The sequence below is a fragment of the Zeugodacus cucurbitae genome, chromosome 6 (assembly GCF_028554725.1).
Source record: "Zeugodacus cucurbitae isolate PBARC_wt_2022May chromosome 6, idZeuCucr1.2, whole genome shotgun sequence".
In the NCBI taxonomy this organism is placed as follows: Eukaryota; Metazoa; Arthropoda; class Insecta; order Diptera; family Tephritidae; genus Zeugodacus; species Zeugodacus cucurbitae.
In genome coordinates this window covers 20,508,705-20,528,746 of record NC_071671.1, presented here as the reverse complement: position 1 = coordinate 20,528,746, position 20,042 = coordinate 20,508,705, and the positions used below count along the sequence as shown (strand labels likewise).

General features: G+C 33.2%; 1 protein-coding gene across 1 annotated transcript in view; it reads left to right on the top strand.

Annotated features, from left to right (window-relative positions):
* Positions 1-20,042, top strand: part of LOC105219165 (protein kinase C, brain isozyme-like) — a 75,265-nt gene that overhangs the window by 36,392 nt on the left and 18,831 nt on the right. Inside the window, exon 2 of the mRNA XM_054233460.1 lies at positions 19,198-19,277. The gene's annotated coding sequence lies outside the window, so the exon portion shown is untranslated. The remainder of the gene's footprint in view (positions 1-19,197; positions 19,278-20,042) is intronic.

Here is a 20,042-nt window from a genome sequence, read left to right as displayed (position 1 = left end):
ATATTAGGGTTTCCAACTTTCAACTGACTTTATGCCATATATATACCGAATATGTGGGTTAAATTGTGTATTAATTAATAAAATTAAATAAATAAATTGCGAGAGTATAAAATGTTCGGTGACCCCCGAACTAAACCCTTTCTTTCTTGTTTTATTTTATTATTTTCTTTTTTGCACGCATTTGCTACAATTTAAATACTTTAAGCCGCTGTTGTCAATTATTTGGAATGCATTTTTTTGCGTAGTTTGTGCGTTTTTCTGCTGTTGTCCGCGCGTAATCACTTTTCGCCATCCTGTACATTTCATTAAGCATCATATTGCCAAACGAAAAGTAGTTAAAAAAAAAATGTGCCAGCAAAAACGAACAAATGAAGAGCACAATTTCAGTGAGTGAGAGATCGATTTAATTAGCACTCTTTTTTACACACCTACTCACAACAATATACAGAAACATATATTTTAAACTAAAATTGCCACTTCAGCATGGTTTTTGATTCAATTTTATTTCACCGTCGCTGCATGACAGCCGCTCACAGCGCGTTTGTCAACACTATTCATTAAATAAATGAAAATAAAAAAGAAATAAAAGTATTTTTGCAAGAAATCTAAAGTAGCCACTAAAGTACAAAAATAATAACCATTTTTTTGTCTTTAAATGTGGGCCGAAACTTACTGAAACTGAAACCAGAAAGTGAACAACTCAGTCCCATTGCAAATTTTGATAGAAAATGGTGCAATTTTATTATTCTAATTGAACTAAACATTTTTTTTCACTTCAAAAATTACTGAAAAAATGTTTTTTTTTTAATAACAGAAAGAGACTATGAATACACAATAGAAATACATTTTCAGAGAGACAACACTATATTTATTTATTTGGAATATAGGTGACTATCATATAATTAACGGAAGTATATTTCGGTTTAATTTCGATGCCATGGCATTCCAATTAGTCAACGAAGTCAAAAAAGTCCACTTTTAGAATAAATTAAATATGAATATAAATAAATATAAAAAAAACCAAGCTGAATGATCATAGCGACCATAAATCAGGGAAAGGTCCATGGATAACACATGTTCAGCTCTGGAAGTATTGTAAAAAATGCATATCAGCGGTTTCTGCTGTTTTCCAGCTCAATGTACCACAAGTAAGCAGAAACCTTTTCCAAAAGTTGGATTGATACATTTAATAAACACACTATGAAGATAAAGTTCCAAAAAAAGTTTAACCCTTCCACGACTGAAAGCCAACATATCTGCTCACATGCTAAAGCTCCTATTTTCAATTTGACATGGTAACTGCATAATTTCTTCATTTTCCACCTGAACTAAAGCATTTTTCCTTTTCTCCGCTACAATGGCGGTAATTTACATGCTTCAAGCTTCAATTTTACTACACTGCAGTATGAAATAATCAGGCGACAAGCAACTTAATTACCACATGCGGTGAGCCTGCAGTTGGCAGTTTATTATTGCTGTTGTTGTTATTGTTTTAGTTGCAGCAACACTTTAGCGCTTTTAAGCCGCCACAACACAACAACAACAGTGCAGAGAGTGTGCTCAACTGCCAGCAAAGCACCTCTGGGTACCAAGTCAACTCACATAACTCTCTCTCTCTTGCATGCAACTCTCTAGCGCACCTTAGCCATTGCTGCTGGCAGCTGTTGGTTGGCCTTTGCCTGCATTCATCACGTGGATTTGCTTATTTATTGCAATCGTTTATTGTTATTTTTGTTTCAACGTTTTGTTTTATCTTCACTGCAACAATCACAATGCAGCTGTCCAAAGGCGTTGGCTTGACACTGGCGAATATGACACACTTCTGACATTTCCACGAAATTTCAATGTCCGGATTTCGGTGCGTCGCTCACATTTGCTGAAATTGCTTTTTAATTGCATTTGTATGTTGGCATTTTTTCGCGTGAGTGATTGGCTTAATAATGCTGGTAAGTTTTGATGAACTGAGCTCTCACCTCTTCATATGGAAGATATTCGCCATGAAAATTGCTGGATATCCATGGTATCATAAAGAAACGTTTTAAGTTGAAATCAACTTGAAAATATCTGAGATCTGGTTAAAACCAAGAGAGGCCTCGAACGTCTGACGACCACTCTACGGTTCAATGACTTCGAAACTGACCAATTCTTGATTGATGACAGTAATTATTGAGTGTATTAGGTGTCAAAGGTTTTGTTAGTAATCAATAGTTGTTCAACAAGTTCATATATTGTTTTGAAACAGGCAGTCAAGTGTGCTCCACAAGTTCAGTTTTCATCATAGTCAGTTCGTGATGTCACTGGGTTCTATTACCTAAAACTGAGGAGCTCAAAGGCAGAGAGATAAGTAATATTAATTACCTTTCTCGGTTTCGACGCTGTATGAGTGGAAGCGATCGAAAAACAGGGAATTCAGAAGTGTTCCGCAAGTTCAGATACTGAATGCTTTCTAATTGCTGTCGATATTCGTAAAAAAAGACCGCCGAAGATACCTACACAGTTCACGATCACTTTGAATCAAACCAAATAAACGATTTCAGAAATATTTTTGCAAAATTTTGCTGAATTAGCAGATTCTATTACAAATGATTCCTTGTCAGTTCCAGTTACATAAAACCGATCATAATAGAAACGAAACTAACTGTTTAGGCTCGCCTATTAAAAAGTTCTTAACAAGATTTTTCAATCAAGAACATAAGCTGTAGTGTTCGCCTCGACAATGGCAAAATGCAATGGGGCAAATGCAACAATAACGGCTCAAACGTCTCGAATGCAGCAGTCACTCATCTTCTGTTGAAAGACTACTTTTTTGTGGATTTGAAAGTTGTGGCGTAATGACACAAGCTAATTGTGGTCAGCTGTCGAGTTGAATTTAAAAATTATTTTGAAGTGAAAAGTTTATAAAAAGTTGATTTGCGTGTGAGAGTTTTAAAAGCAATAAAACAAATAGATATGAGTAAAATACAAATATTATTTCGAATATAATATTTATGAGTTTGAATATGAATATGAGTGTAAGTATGAATATGAATATGAATATAATTATGAATATGAGTATTGATATGAATATTAATTTAAGTATAATTTCGAGTCTAAATTTGAGTATGTACAGGACTAGGAATATAATTATAAGTATGAATATAAATACGAGTATGTGTATGAATATGAATATGAGTATCTATATAAATATGAGTCCCAGATTCATATTTTCCAACAATGTCTTGAAAAATTCTTATTAGTATCCACGCGCTGAGTATTAACATCTCTACCGATCCTCGCTAAGCTTAATTGAGCTAATGGAACGCTTATGTCGAAAAGATTATCACAACGCGCAAAATTTAAAAAATTTCCGACTTAATGGTATTAAATTCTAATTTAGCGACGTGCAGCGAAAAAATAAATGGAATTTACCCTGATAATACACACAACACATTTAGCCACCAAGCAGAGAACAAAAAAAAAAAAACAAAAAAGCTTAAAAGACAGCACAAACAAAGATTAACAACAACGAGAACGCGTAGGAGATGATCCCTAATAGGGCTAACAACAGCATAAGCTTACACAGAGGCAACCACAGCAAATACACACACACACAGTAATAGTTCGGAAAGGACGCACTAAACACGCGCTGCCACTTAAAAATTAATTAAAAACTAAAATCCTTTACAGACAGCAGCGGCTAAACAGCTAAAGCGTATTTTGTGACATATATATACATATGTACAATTTTAATTTTGTAAACCAAACAACAACAGCAAAGTTCGTAAGTACTGTTGTTGACTGCCGCTGACTGTCCTGAAGTGTCGTTGACAAGGTCCACTCAAGTGGCATTGAGCGCGCCAAATGTGACGAAAAAGAGATTAAGAGTTGAACTGAGCGAATTGTTGTTGTTGTTGTAACAAATTGTGAAACGGAAAATTAATTTTGTTGCATAGCTTCTATTTGCTATATGTGTGCTTGTTGTTGCTATTGCTTTATACATATGCCTGTTTGGCCCTGACCGACTGATTGATTGACTGTTTGCTTGCGTGAGTGGAAAATGTGTGTGTTGAATTGTCACGACGCCTACTCGTATTAAAAATCGTACGAATTTGATTGAACGAGGTTTTTTGAGCATGTGCGTGGGTCATTTTGAAATTTATGTCCACAAAATAGTAATTGTTGCTTCTCTAAATGAGTGTCTTAGAGCGGCTTATATTTTGAATGGAAAGGCGAAACGAATATGCAGTCTACTTTCTCGGATAACCTATATAATTATAATATAATATAATTATGTGAATATGAATATAAATATGAATATAAATATGAATATGAATATGAATATGAATATGAATATGAATATGAATATGAATATGAATATGAATATGAATATGAATATGAATATGAATATGAATATGAATATGAATATGAATATGAATATGAATATGAATATGAATATGAATATGAATGTGAATATGAATATGAATATAAGTATGAATATGAATATGAATATGAATATGAATATGAATATGAATGTGAATGTGAACTAAATTTTAAGCATTTCTATTTATCTACCTAATTCCCCCTCACATTCCGAGTATTTATCCATGTTCTTGTAAGCTAATTTATCTCTTCAACAGGCCAAGTGTGACCAAATTCATATCCACATTTGACACTTTGGTGACAAGATATTTAACGCCGTTGGCAACCGGAAGGAACATATGAGCCACACGCACTTGCCAAACAGCCAGCCAGCGGGCCAACTTGACAAGCCCGAATAAAGTAGCCAACCCTCAGCAATTAAATGATAAACGAGCGTATAAATTTATGACAAAAACTGCTTCAACTGAGTCTGATATAGCCGAGGCAAAGATAGCGGTGTTGGTGGCAACAAGCGTTTGCCATAACCGTTACATTGTCACTTTCAAGACCATATGCATATCCATATCAATAATTGCGTTATTAATTTTTACAAGCTCACAGCGCTGATAAGGATGTGTGGCGGAGTAAACAATCAATAACGAAATGATTTATGAGGGAGATAACATGTGGTGTTATGTAAGCAAATATTAACATATGTATATGTAGTATATATATTATATGCATGAATATACATATATTCAGAGTAGTAAAAGTTATTATATAATAAATCATTTTCATTCTCTTTGATAGTGGACAATTTAATTAAAGCGAGTGGTTTTACAAGGTCGTCACATAAATATTTGAATTTTTTTTTTTTTTTTTTCATATTTATTGATCTATTAAGAGAAATACATATATGTATGATCACTGAAAGAAGTGAAAACTGGAAGTAATAATTAATAATGAAATTATAAATGCAGTACTTTAAAAAATTGCTAATTTAGAGTACTGTAACTCATATAAATACATCCAATTTATAAAAATAATGAAATGTATGAACGGTGTAAGCTTAAACGTAAAATGTAATGGCAAATATTGTAATTATAGTAGCATTACTTCACAATTACTCATCTAAAATACTGTAAATACACATTATGTTGTTAATTTGTTTATTTTTGTTCATTTATTGAGAATATGGGAATACTATGAGCACAAAAATTATAAATATCGAAAAGTAATGATCAATAATGGGATTAGAATAGCATTACTTCAATTAATTAATAATTTCGTGTACCGTAAACTAGTATTTATATTAAAGCAGCATTTTGTGAGCGGTGAAAGTAATTAGAAGTGGAAAGTAATTACAATTTCTGTAATTATAGCAACATTACTTTAAATAATTATTATACTAATCTTATTATATAAAATTCATTTATTTATGATTATTTTATATATATTTTGTGTAGAAAATTACGAGCGCCAAAATAATAAATTCCAAAAAGTAATGAGTAGTAATGAAATTAGAATAGCATTACTTCAATTAGTTACTTTTTCTTTTATTCAGAGATAAATTTAAGAGCGCTAAAAATAATGAAAAGTGAAGAGTAATGAATAGTAATTGAATTGAAATAGCTTTACTTCGATTAATTTAGAATATTTATTTTCATTTCTATCAAATAGCAAAAATTTTCTGTGAGCAAAAAAAGAAATTTATGAATGCTGAATGACAAATGAGATGTAATGGATAATATTTAAATTACAATAACATCAACTAATTACTAATTTAGAATACTGTTATTTAAGATAAAATACTGCAAAGGGCTTGGATGCATTGCGATTTAAAGCGACATTTTGACAACATATTAGAACAATTTCCTATTCTCATAACTACCTAAAGCAACTATACTACATTCTCTTCACACGTTGCTTAATTTTACAAATATTGAACTCATCTACATTTTCGTCGACCATTTCTAACAGCTTGTGCTATAGCTATTGTTTGTAATTTGGCAAATTTTTGGACTAAATTTCAAAATTTTTATTGACAAAATTTATTTTTTTCTCAATTTTATTTATTTGCAGTGGTTATCAAGTGGGCTATCGATGGATGTAGGCATTATTATCAAATAATATTAACTAAATATTTGAAAAGCAAATGCTTTTGAAACGTTCAAATATATACCGTTACTTCATAAATAACCATAAAAAAATTCACAAAATTTATAAAATTAATACAAATGGAAGCTCTTTATATATCTTCATATCTAAATCCTATTTGTATAATTTATTTCAACACATTGACATAATATCTTTGGAATTCTTAACCCCCTCGGCTTACTTCATTACACACTTATTCTGCAGTACAGTTTGTGTTTCGGTTGTATTTATGTGCTGTGTCAGCTTTACTAAACATTTCAACACAGCGACTTATTCAAAAATTTATATGCGCCACTCCCATACAAACGTAGCATATGCTGCATAGCTGTGTAACTAATGGTAAAGCATGTTTGTAATTGAACGTTTGTAATTAATTAAGCATGTAGACTGGGGTGTTTCACATTTAAGCTTGAATTTTATAATGTAATTACAAATAAAATTTAGTTACGCATACGCCGTGGTGCTCATAGTAATTCGAGTGTTTATGTGATGATAATTTATTGAATTTATCGCAAACTATTATGTTTCCTTGAAGATATAGGTAAGCAAATTGAAAATTGGTGGATCTAAGGTTTCATTACCAAATTGGAAGGAAACAACATTAAATTTATGTACATATTATATTTTTGCTACGGAAGACTCAATACAACATGCATGGCTTACGCAAATAATTTCCGAAAACTATTTCTTAAGAGAGCAAAGCTCATTGTAAACTTTCGTTTCGTTAGAGGTTATTGATTCCAAGCAGCTTCCAGAATGATGCAATAGCTTTCTTGTTCGCTCCAACCGAAGTCTACTTTGAAAAATTTGAGATCGATGTTATTGCGGTAACAACTCGTCGACAGACAAATGAAAATCTGAGCCCTAAGCCGAAGTTAAACGGGTTTCAGCGATAAGACAACATTTGTTCAACTGGTCGAACCTGGAGATATCCATACACACAATACTGAAATACTGAAGATAAGATAATAGATTTACTAGTATATTTCGAACATTCCATTTCCAGTTGCCATCTCAAAAAACGATAAGCATATGCTATTTATCATTATTCGTGAAGCTTTTCAAACCATCCAGCTTTTACCGACCCATCGAGCTTTTATTGAGCTACCGAGCTTTTATTGAAATCAATATATCAAAATCAAAATCATGCTCGATATACTATTATATTTCGAACGATTTGCTATCGTTTGCTATCTCTAGTGCGATAAGCTTTCATAGCCCTTGAAGTATACTTCAGCTGTAAAATACCAGCGTTACATACAAGTTTTATCGGACCATCTAACACATTAACTTTAACTAAATTATAATACCTTTTTATTACAACAACATCAATTCCTTTTATAAAAACTTCGGTGTGAACAACAGTAAGACAGCTTTTCTTCACCGTAAACCACTCAACCGCGTCTAAATAATTTAACACAAAGTCAAACAAAAGTTAATTGAAGTCTTAAGATAACGGGAGCGTCATTGTATGCCATTGTTTGCTTATGTAAATGCAAAGTCACTTGAGTTTATGCGCCAACACACAAAATTAGCGGGTGATAAATGAAGGATAAGACAGAGTTCAGGAGGTAAGAGATGTTAGGAGAAGGTGAGTTAAGCATTAAATGGCGTCGCAAGTTGCAGAGGTTAGCGTGACAAATTCAACAGTTTTCAACAGAAACGTATGTGCTTATCTGAATTGCGGATGTTTGTAAATATTTGTATGCAAATTTTATAAGAGAAGAACGAAGAGTTTGTTAAATAAGAACAACGATCCTAAACTTGGAAGGAAGTTCACAATCTCACAGAAGTCTTCACCAGTTCGAGAGACCCACAAATGAACCACCAAAGGCAACTGAAGTTAGGTATTACTTTGTTGGTATCTGCATCCATATCTGGTTAAAAACCTCACATATTCGATTTTTTGTATGTGGAAGCACCACCTTCAGGAACCAGACTAAAATGGAACGGTTCACAGCACTTGCTTTCGCATATGTACCAATTCTCTCTACCTTAACATGCATCTTGTGCTACAAAGCCACCACTTTAGTTATACCGCACATTATCTTTCATCCCCGTCAACCACGACGCATAGTTAGCTTTTGAAAAATTTAAAACGCCAACATAAAGTAAACATAGTAAACGCGCACCACAACGCCACATATTAATAATGACTTATGTCGTCTTTAAGCGGCAACATTGAAATATGAAAGCTCAAGTGTCTGCTTTAAGCCAAGTGACTGTCAGTCAAGCCGCTCAGCTTGTGGATGTTATCACACGCAGCAGATACCTCAGTTGGCGGCCTTGTGAGTTTACATTGCTTTCGACTCTTAACTTCTACTTCACTATGCAACTCTCTCCTATGAATAAAAACTTGAAATGATAATGGCCTGAATTTCGAGTTTAACATTGTTGTTGCAAGAGTTTTAGACTGGAATCAGTTGAGGTAAGAAAAGTGTTTCGCTTGAAGAAAAGAAGTTAAACAGAAGTAGGAAGAAAGTAATTTATTTTAAAAACAAGTAAGGAAGGGCTAAGTTCGGGTGTAACCGAACATTTTATACTCTCGCAATTTATTTATTTAACTTTATTTTATTACATAATACACAATTTGACCCACATATTCGTCATATATATTGTATAAAGTCCATTGAAAGTTGGAAACCATAATATTAGGTTAGAAGCACCAAGGACCTCGTGTTCGATATATGGGGTCTTAAAAACCTATGGTCCGATTTCGGCGATTTTTAGAATGGGGCTGCCACACTATTAACATAATATTTGTGCATAGTTCTGCACCGATATCTTCACTAGTGTTTACTTTATATATTGTAAAGTAAACGATTCAGATCGTCTTCAAAGTTCTGGTATATAGGAAGTAGGCGTGGTTGTGAAGCGATTTGGCCTATTTTCACAACATATCATTGGGATGTAAGGAAACTATTACAAGCCAAGTTTCATTGAAATCGGTGGAGTAGTTCCTGAGATATGGTTTTTGACCCATAAGTGGGCGACGCCACGCCCATTTTCCATTTTGTAAAAAAATCTGAGTGAAGCTTTCATCTTCCATTTCTTATGTGAAATTTAGTGTTTGTGACGTTTTTCGTTAGTGAGTTAACCCACTTTTAGTAATTTTCAACCTAACTTTTGTATTGGAGGTGGGCGTGGTTATTATCCGGTTTCTTTCATTTTTGGACTGTATTAGGAAGTGGCTAAAAAAAAAGACTGCAGAAAGTTTGGTTTATATAGCTCTATTGGTTTGCGAGATATATACAAAAAACTTAGTAGGGGGCGGGGCCACGCCCACTTCCCCAAAAAAATTACATCCAAATATGCCCCTTCATAGTGCGATCCTTCATACCAAATTTTATTTCCATAGCTTTATTTATGGCTTAGTTATGGCACTTTATGTGTTTTCGGTTTTCGCCATTTTGTGGGCGTGGCAGTGGTCCGATTTTGCTCATTTTCGAAAGCAACCTTCCTATGGTGCCAAGAAATAAGTGTACCAAGTTTCATCAAGATATCTTAATTTTTACTCAAGTTACAGCTTGCACAGACGGACGGACGGACGGACGGACGGACAGACAGACATTCGGATTTGAACTCCACTCTTCACCCTGATCACTTTGGTATATATGACTCTATATCTAACTCGTTTAGTTTTAGGTGTTACAAACAACCGTAATGTGAACAAAACTATAATACTCTCTTTAGCAACATTTGTTGCGAGAGTATAATAAGAGGAGTTTCATACAGCTTCTTAAATCTTATTCCAAGAAATATTAGCGTTGATTAGACCAATTAATTTTAAATTGAATAACAATTTAAACGAAGTCTTCGAATGCTTCAAATTTCAATTTATTATTCCATATATATGAGTCTATTAAGTCTACGCTCTTAATTGAAAAGTAATTCTATTTCAGCTATGGAATCCTTAATTGTTCTCAATTTACCATATAATGATTCAAATAACTAATTGAACAATTAGTATTTAATTGACGACAAATTAAATAAAAATAAAAAAACGAAATTTTTGTTATAATGCTGTCAAATTGTTCAATCTTAACACGGTACTGCTCAGAAGTTATTACGTTTCAAATTTTTCTGAAATGAAATGAACCCATGTATTTTGGCCCCATGACAATGAAGTTTCGTGTAGTTTTATAATGTAATTCAAGTTATTTTTGAATATATAGGAATAACTTTGCGTTACCATGTGGTAATCGTGGGTTATTTCGGGTTAACGTATTTGAACAAGATGACTCAATTCATCCAAATCGCCTCAGCTAATTGACCTGTGTGAACATGTTATATGTTCATATAATTAAAAGGCCATATTGTGCTCATATATAGTAAAAAATGTTAAAATAAACAAGAAATCTTCACAGTACTAAGGGTTGTATTTAAAAATACATTTTCTTGAAGAAAATTCGTCAATTGTGCTTCTAAAGGTATTGTTAGAAAGAAAATCCTCTTCTAAAAAACTGATGAAACTTTCGGCTTTAAACATAAAACATATAGGACATTTAAATGTATTTAATTAGTGGAATTCAGGCTTAAGTAGAATTATCCCAAAAACACAGGAACACACTTGAAGAAACATTTTTAAATTAAACAGGTAGACTGATTTAACGATAAACATGTGGGATTCTTCATGGATTTAGAGCCCAGCCCAGAGAGAATACACAAATATTGTACAATGAACCTTATAATTATCACCTTCCTCATAACAAACTTCATCTAGTACAGTTCGTAATGGATAAAAAAGTGCGAGCTTGAATATAAGTGGACTATAAATAGAGAAACAAAGAAGCAGATCGCTCAATATTACTCTAATACCTGTATCAAAACCTTTTGAATGCCAAACTACATACATTTGTTTTGAAACTTAAATATTTAAAGCGTAGAACTAAAAAATCCACATAGGACATTGTCTCTAATTTTTCTTTCTTTTTTCAAAACTTTTTCTTGTATAAGTTTAAAAAATACTTTTGACTTCTCGTTGTGGATGGTGCGGACCTAAAAAGTTGCCTACTTTTTAGCGCTTTTTAGGAAAACATGGAACAGTTGCCTACATTTGGGCGCAAAGAACAAAAGTTGGTTGAAAAAAAGCAGAAAATAGTAAAATTCAGAAGAAAAAATATATCCCTTCAGAACAAAAAATAATTTCGGCTGAACTATTTTCATTTTATACATTTCAGCAAAAAATTATCTGAACTGTGTTTTTTTGCCACAAAAATCGTATATTCTACTACATAGAAAAATAAAAGGGAGCTACAGTAAAAAAGATTAGCTGCAAAAGCAGAGGAAAACCAGTTTTTGAGGAAACATGTACTCTGTACACGGTAAAGTATTCATAAACTAATACCCTTCTACTGCAGCTACTACTTCACTCAGACTTTTTAGCATTTATGCGAATATATTCACATTCCTGAGCCCCATCCTATACAAATACCTACATTAATGAGTAATGCGTACCGCCGAGCTATCTTGTACGTGTTCGTGGCGCTTTTCACGTTCGGAGCATTTGTTGCAACAAAAATATACTCGTGCACTTGTTAACGGTAATTACTGACATTGTCGTTTGGCGTTGATGTCTTTGTGTGTGCATACCGCTTTTATTTTAATTTTTCTTTTTACTTTTATTAAATTGTAATTTACCGTTTACCTTTTTTTTTAGAAAAAATTGTGAAAGCATTTATTTCTGCATATTTGGGCGTAATGCCGTACAATGTTACAAATAAATAACTTTTTTTCTGTTTTGCTTTAAAACCCAAAATTATTTCTGCTAAAACTCCTAAATTATTCTCACATTTTGTCGCTGTTTTACGTGTGAAATATATGCAAAGTACGTGTCTTCCATGGACTACGCTAATCTTGCACTAATTAGGGATTAAGTGAAAGAATTTGGGAAATTCCAATAAATTGAGGGTAACAAATCGCAAAGTGGAGTTCGTTTTGTAAATAATTATATTCCAAAATTTGACTAAATAATTTGCGCTTTAAATAAATGTTATATTATACATTCGACATCTAACAAGTGTTAGAATTAAGATAAATATACATATTGTATAAATGAAAAATTTTGATATCCCTGTGTTCATAAAATTCCGCTATAAAGCCTCTAAACGAATTTCAATTATTATTTTGTGCGATATTATCATAAAATTTTGTGAAAATAATACGCTTCATACAGTAGTTTTAGGTAATTCCAACAGGTCTACACTTTTCATTAGTCCCTACAAGTTCCTTAAAACGATTTTCGACTTTATGTCTAAATGAAGTATAAAACGATATCAAAAAATTGAATTGCGTAAGAGTTTTCTTGGAATGAAATGTGATTTGGAGGTCGACCCTCCGCTAAGATATATCTCGTATATTCTGTCAATCTGGATATTATAATTATATTTTAACAATTTTAATATATAAATTTTATTTTAATTGCATTTGTTTCATATTATTTCCCTAAATTTAAAACTGTGGCCTAGTGCTCTGCGGATGTGTTATTCCATATATGTAAGTCTAAGCAGCCACATAGAGTACAAATGTGCTTTGCCAAACTCAAACGCCATTAACACCTTTTAAAGAAACAGTACTCGTTTATATTGTCTACCGAGCCCAGAGACAGGGCACTTAGTGCAGGTGCTCATCATACTTCTGCATGTAGAGTAGAATAGTGTAAAAAGGGGCCAAAAAATATAGTATATAATAAAGGTTGCCACATATTCAAGTTTATCTGTTTTTTTCTTTCACATATATGTAAATGAGAATGATTATTTTTTCCACATTTCCCCATTGCTCTTCACCTCCATCCGTCGTGTCTGCTTTACTGTCGCTATCTCTTCATCTGCTCTTCAATGCGCGTGTTTATCTCTGACACCCACATTTGTGTGGCATATTTTATTTATTTTTATTCGCCTGCCTGTCTATCTACGAGTTCACTCGCCTCTAAACTTAAATGTCTTTGCTATCTGTTTGTTGGTCATTGTGGTTGTTGTTTTGTAGTATGGTGTTCAAATAACAATAAAAAAAAAACATATAATAATCATAAAAATAAAATAAAATATTTGCCTATCATTATGCCACATTAAGTTAATATTTTTAAATTCACACTTGTAGCCTATCTATTTGGTATTATGGAAACATTTTATGTGGCACTTTGTGTATAATTTGGAGGCAGATGGAATGAGTTCTTTCTGGTAAATGCGGGTACTTATGAGTTTTGGAAAGTAATTTTTTGCAAATTGATTTTTAAATATATAAAAATACCGTTAATTGTTATCGATAGGGTATTTTCATGGTATTAATAAAATAGTCAGGAAGAATTTTGAAAATTTTTATAAAGATCTTAAATGGGGTTAGAGTTAGAGTTAGTCATTAATCGATTAAAATCTCAAATCGAGTTTATTGGATAACTATTCATTACTGCTAAAGCTCTTAAATGAAGAAGCAGAATGTAGATAAAATCGCAGCTGGAGACATCAGTTAATAATGAACTAAAATTGTTAAAATTGTTTAAAGTTATCGATAAAAGCTATCGATTTGGATATTTTTGATATAATTATTGTTTGTAATGTAAATAATAAACAAATTATATTTAATCGATGAACATTTTTTTAAATCATCTTCTTCTACTTCTTGACTGGCGTAGACACCGCTTAATCGCTTATAGCCGAGTCCACAACAGTGCGCCACGCATCTCTCCTTTTGGCAGTTTGGCGCCACTTGGTAATACCAAGTGAAGACAGTCCCTTCTCCACCTGGTCCTTACATCGGAGTGGAGGTCTCCCTCTTCCTCGGCTTCCACCAGCGGGTACTGTTTTTTCCAGCATCAGGTTAAAGAAGTCACACGATAGCGAGTCACCTTGTCTGAAACCTCGTTTGGTATCGAACGGCTCGGAGAGGTCCTTCCCGATCCTGACGAAGCTTTTGGTGTTGCTCAACGTCAGCTTACACAGCCGTATTAGTTTTGCGGGGATACCAATTTCAGACATTCCGGCATAAAGGCAGCTCCTTTTCGTGCTGTCGAAAGCAGCTTTAAACTTCGTAAACTGAGTTGTGTTTTTTGAGAATTTTTGGCTTCAAGTGTAATGATGAGTGGTGTTAAAATAAATGCCCCATATCATGATTTTCAGTTTCTGTCCATCTTGCATGATTTTGAAGATATTAACAAGAAAGTGTCTGAGGTGGCCATTAGGAAGTTTGTAGGACATCTGTGGTATTTAACACCTGAGTGGGTAACGCTTGCCGTATTTGATTCCACTCTTTCTATTGAAATGAAACGTAAGATGTCACAGATACTCTGCTCTATGGAAAAAGAGGATAATGCATCTAATTTATCGCATCCATCCTTGGGTTACAAAAAAATTATTGTCAGGCCGAAAGATGTTGCAAATTTTCTCGAAAAAGGTTTTTATGAGCTACTAAGTCCAAACTCTATCAAAATTTTCCGCATGTTCAATCTTAGTTATGATTTCCTACAAATTGATCCAATTGAATGGGCCTCATGTAAAAGTTTTATTATTGCCAAGGAATTTTTTACAACGTTTCCTGTTATCAATGACGCTGCTGAAAGGGCCGTAGGCTTAACTCAAGAGTATTTGGGACAAGTGAAAACAGAAGACAATTTCCAAAACCTTCTCCTTGTTAGTCAGCACGCTCGTCGACTAATGCCTATGAAATCATTGACCAAAAGCTCTGTTCTTTCAGGTGTATTTGCCAGTAAATAAATAATAATTTAACAGTCTTAAAGTCTTTGTTTTCTTCACTAAATGTACTGATATCAATTTAAGTTCTTCTGGTAGTAGAAACTTGCATTATTATTCGCGTTACAGCAAGTGAATAACCTTTGACATTTACCTTTCAAAAAGTTAAATAATACATATTTTGAGCTTCTTGAGGCAGGGTATAGGATCATCGCTGAAATTCTGAATTTTTGTGGCGGTTTCAGTTAACCAAAAAGAAAAAAATAACAATGTGCCACGCAAAAAAATATCAAATTTTGAAATTAAAAAAAAGGGACACCTTACTGTACCTCTGCCTTGAACTTACTGTACTTAATAAAGAGCAAAAGGCACATAATTGGCATATTTTGAGGCCACTCATTAAATTTGGCCAAGCACACATAATAACAGAGACTTCTTTCAACGCAATGTAGTACAACCAAAGCACACATAACACACGCTTCTCTACAATTTTAATTTATTAATCCCCTCAGCCGGTACTTGAGCATGGCCACAAGCAGTCAAGCGAAAATTTTGCCCTAAACAATGCCTTGAGACTATAAAGCACGAAAGCAGCCAAGCAAAATTAGGTAACGCAATGAAGGTGCTTGCAAAAAAATATGAAAATATGAAAACAAGAATAACTCTGAGAAGCACACACACACGCATTCGCATATTTGCCGTTTTAGTTTGCCACTCAAGCAACGAGTGGTGGCAACCACTGCCTCCATGTGCACCAATTCAATACATTTAAGCAGTTATGAGTGGCCAACTATAATAATGCTCATAAATGTTGCATACTTTGTGGCTCATGAGCGCATACATAGTGACTATAAAAATGCCATTTTCAGTTCCACTTGTATAAAAATATATTTCCTGTATATGTTTGCATGTAAGGTGTGTGCTAGCTAGAATTTATGCGCGTCCCCGATTTGCTGTCCGCCTTTGGTTATTCGCCTGTAAATATGCTTTTATTTTTATCGATTACCCACAGAACAAAATCTCTCACGAACATACAAACACACGATAATATACTGTTAGGTGAGTTATGTGAGTGAGCGCTTTTGTGTTTCACTTTCTACCGGTAAGTTGGGTACGTTACGTGGAATTGCGCTTATGGCATTATGACTGGAAGTATGGAAGCATGATTTGATAGTCTTTATCGTGTGTTTTTTATGCATTTCATCTAATATATTAAAGTATTGTGACCACTTAGGTGGTAACACTGTTAATATCTGTATCTTTTTATAATTAAATTTAATAACAATTCGAATTTGGTTGGAGGTCCGTAGGTTCATTTATGTAATTAATAGTTAGTTGAGTTTTTATAATACCTGAGCATCTATTTCAAAAATATTATTTTCATGGCATTCGAATAGACGTTATATTGGCTTTTATCCGATTTCACAATATTTTATGGAGAAAATATATACCAAATTTGGTTAAAATCGGTTATGTGATTTGGGAGTAACCAATTTGAAGTTTAGCTGTATTGTCCTTTTCATTGCATTTAAATTACTATCGTAGTTCTTTATAGAGTTGTAACGCTTATGATAATTTCGAACACAACAATTATATGGAAAATGGGTGTTGTCCATATTCGATTTTATTCATTTTGATTTTAGTATGAAGTCGTAGAAGGGGTGTTCTCGACTTTCAGAATGGCCTGACAATTAATGTCTTCGTTATTTCGGAAAACTACTGTTTGCTATAAGTACGTATATGCTTTTAAGTTTCTACCGGCTTTAGTATTCTAAGCCCTTCTTCCGTATCTCGAGTAATAACAATATCGTTAAACATTAGTAATTTCATAAGTCCGGATCAAAAAAAGATGCCAGAATTTTAAAGTCTCAACTATTGTTGTGTAGGAAATATTCATCGAACTACATTATTGTGTGCTTAAACGGAGCTACTGTACTTTCTAATTATACACTTTCCATGGGATTTCCTTTCATATCGAATAATATCAACGCCAGTACTTAGATAGGAAATGCGATTTCTTTTTCCTTTGCTAATCAGAAAATTCTACAATTATTCCTAGAAACCGGGAATTATTAGTCTAATAAAAAAACTACTTTTTAAATATGAAGAAAGATTTTTATGTACTCTCGTAGTTCTACTCTTTATTGAACTGAGCCTCGGACTTACTTTTAAGTTTTATAATGCAATTGCTCAATTTTTTCTACTTCTGTTTTTTTACAAAATACGTTTTTTCTTTTCCAGATCGATAAATTCCCTTATATTCATTTTGAAGCAATAAAGTAATAAATTTAGTACAGAGGCATCTTTGCCTGTTACTCTAAAGATCACTGCTCCGGAGTTAAAGACCGATAATTTCCTTTTCGGGTTCCTAACTAATTTCTAGACGTCATTCTCTCTGTTTTTAATTTCGCTAGAACTCTTTATCTGAACCAATGGGCACCATTGTCCTCCCAAAAAAAAAAAAAAAAAAAAAAAATCCTGAAACCAACCGAATTCATCATTCGTATAGCCCACATATTAACATCCACTTCAGTGGCACTTAGTCAATTTGCCATATTTACGCTTCACTTACTCGCTTATGACAGCATTGTATGCACTTCAATAAATCAGAATGCATAATTTTACGCAAGAGATGCAGCGGGCTTCAGTGAGTTCAAGCATCAAGGTCACTCCCGAATTGGCGCCAACTGGACGCCATAAAGTCAACTTGAACTGCTACAAATGGGTTCAGACATACAAACAGATACTGTACCAAACATAACTAATGACTAACGATTTGTCTCTTTTTTCGCTACGCCTCATCGAACTCCGGGTACACAACCAATTGCATATATAATGCAAATTTTGTGCGTAAAATTTGACTGATGGTATGCTTGGTCAAGTCTTAAAGTTAATTAACTCACTTAATTTTTAGTGCCACTAACCGTTAGCTTTCAACATTGCCGCCAAGCTTCAACTCGGTCATCTTAAGCGCTATAATTTCGCTTTAAATTGTTGTTATGTAGAAAGTTTGCGCCTATATTAAATTCTTCGATATATAATATATATATATATATTTACTTTTATGTCACTTGACCTTGACTTTATTATTAGCCATAGGTTTCACTCTCACTTCAAGGGTCACAAAGTTTTCGGCCCAACAACTGGAGCATATTTATATTTATTAGCCACCAGCCGACACCTGCTTGCCAGCACAGCAGCATTTTTATATTATTATTTAAGGAAAGGTTAAAGTATAATTTGCCCGTAGTTTTTCTCATAAAATATGTGTTTTTAGTATTATTATGACATTTTATTTTATATATATATAATATTAGTTCTATCTCAGTTAATTCCAGTAAACCATCATCATCAAATAAATCTCTTTTTTGAGTAAAGACCCTCATATGGTAAGGTTAATAAGAGTTCTGTACATCGTTTATGGAACGATTTTTCTATTTTTCCTTCCTCCACATTCACAATTCACAGGGGCTTTGGCAAACAAGGATTCCAATGTCATGGTGAGTTCAAAACATTTATTGCAAAATGCCTTAGTACCACCTACTAAAATACAAGCAACAAGAAAAATTAAAAAAAAAACATATAAAGTTATACAAGTAAACTGGTTAGTGCCAGTATTGGTATGAAAGGATATTACTTCAACTTTGCCACAACTATCACTGACAGTCTAAGGCAATACAAGCTGAGTACGAGCAGACCATATAATGGACTTATGGTTACTGATATTGCTTAGGAATACAAATAGACACATATATAATGGCTACATAGTAACTTCTAAACTACACATACACTTTCACTTACTGAGTTACAACAATTCCTTGTCGCTGCAACAAGCTAACTGTACTTTTAAAAACGCTTGCTGCACAACTTTTGTCCACATTTTAATATTTAATATTGGTGAAGGACAGCACAGGAGGCAAGACAACATTTTGCAACTTTTTGACCATCACACTAACTTTTTATGTCACATCACTATATTTCTTATTATTTCATTCTTCTTCTCCCCTCTCTTTTACAGTTTGTTCGTATGTGGTGCACAAGCGCTGTCATGAATATGCGACGTTCAAATGCCCCGGCAAGGATAAGGGAATCGATTCCGTAAGTTTTTTCTGAAACGAAATATTAAAAAACAAATTATAAGTATAAATTATAATTATAATGCATTTCATGTGCAATATTTTTAATAGAGAGAAAAACATATTTTTATATATTAAATTAACAAACTATAAACATTTACTTTCAATATTATTTTATTATTATTATTTTTTTGTTTTGTGTCATGATTACACTGTCCAACAGCATTTTTGGAACAGAATAGCGACCCCATAATTATGAAAGGGTATGTTCAGTAGATCATTTTTGTAGAACAAACTTATGGTCCAGCACGTCTGAGTTTTTTTACAGTGGGTCAAAGTTTTCATTTTTTGGTCGAAGGGAGCATTATACTATATGAAAAAAATGCTGTAAGTTAATGTCTGAGAGAATTCTTATGGTCAGAGTTGTATTGTGGAATTGTATGAGGATTATTTTTGTGGAAGATCTTAACCCTCTAACTGGTTTCTTTATGGGTCAATTTGACCCTTTTTTCGAGGAAATCAAAAAATATCCTTTAAAAAAGGACATTTAAGGATTAAAATTTTCTACGAAAATGTTTGGCGGAAAATTTTAGTGGGGGTCACCAAAGACACCATTGTTGTAAATAAAGCTCTTTACGATTAATTGGCAAAATTACACGCCAACATATACAAAGTAGGTGAAAACGTCGTCAAGTTCGGCCGTTTAAAAAATCAGAAGAACTTGTATACTGTTGCAGTATTGAAGAGGTTCGAGTTCAAATCCGAATGTCTGTCTGTCCGTCCGTCC